Source organism: Orbicella franksi, chromosome 9 (assembly GCF_964199315.1).
Source record: "Orbicella franksi chromosome 9, jaOrbFran1.1, whole genome shotgun sequence".
Taxonomy (NCBI): domain Eukaryota; kingdom Metazoa; phylum Cnidaria; class Anthozoa; order Scleractinia; family Merulinidae; genus Orbicella; species Orbicella franksi.
The window spans coordinates 18,774,522-18,775,564 of record NC_138153.1 but is presented as its reverse complement, the minus strand read 5'-3'; the positions used below and the strand labels follow the sequence as shown (position 1 = coordinate 18,775,564).

Here is a 1,043-nt window from a genome sequence, read left to right as displayed (position 1 = left end):
CAGCAGGGGTAACCTCAATAGGTGTGGTTTTAATCTTTTCTTTTTTAACAATGCATTGGAACCATCTAAACCCCCCCCCCCCCCTTAAAGGGCCCTAGTCAGCCACACCTTTGTTTTTGTTTACATACCAGAGGTTGGCTTTTATGTTTTATTCGAAGCATGTCAAAGCAAAGAAAATCACTGTGAAGCCAGTAAAGATATAGGGTCATACTTTCAGGAACACAACTTTCAGGAGCACAACTTACAGTAAAGCAACAAAACTTCGCCTCACCATGCAATATCAATAATTTTCATGGCACCAAAAATAGCAGAGGCTGACTAGGGTCCTTTAAGAAGCTGAGGACCTGACAATTACTGTGTTATGCCTCAAAGCCGTGACCCCCTTATACATAAAAACCTAATATTATTATAGTCTTGCACCTCTCTAGCCCCCATGTTAGCAGGAATAATTTCTGCACGTGGACAATACTTAAATTGGAATGACAATCTGATGTATACTCTCTCACAGATGGCTTTTTATTTCTATTAAGTTTTATTTTTTTTCTTGTATTTCATTGTAAAAGAGTTAATAAAAGAGATGACACTCTGTGTTATCATCAGGAAATATATTAAATATGGCTAGAGATATAACAAATGACTATAGTGCAATAATTTCATTTAAGCTTATTAATTTTTGTACGATATTACTGAATCAAATCTTCCGAAGACCTACAGTGTATAATTAATAAACAACAACAGTGAGAGGTGTTCCAGATCATCAAGATGAAAAGAAAAAAAACAGAAAGATATTTCTGGGTTAAGGCTCAATTCTTTCTAGTCACTTTTACACTGAGCAGTAAAAATATGGTCATCCAAAGTCAATTGAACCGAACTGAGTCTACACTTTAAACACTTTACTTACCCAGTGTAAAAGAGTGACAAAAGTGGGCCACTTCTCCAGCAAAAATCATTATTTGCATTTTGCTTCCACATTCGACCAACTGTAAACGTTTGAATTTCGTAATTGGACGAACCAACTTGCAGCATAATGTTTATCTATCCTT

At 35.9% G+C, this 1,043-nt stretch overlaps 1 protein-coding gene across 1 annotated transcript in view; it reads left to right on the top strand.

Annotated features, from left to right (window-relative positions):
* Window positions 1-557, top strand: part of LOC145497396 (beta-2 adrenergic receptor-like) — a 5,236-nt gene extending 4,679 nt beyond the window's left edge. The window contains exon 3 of the mRNA XM_081477207.1: window positions 1-557. This exon is cut by the window's left edge and continues 680 nt beyond it. The gene's annotated coding sequence lies outside the window, so the exon portion shown is untranslated.
* Window positions 558-1,043: the final 486 nt, after the last annotated feature.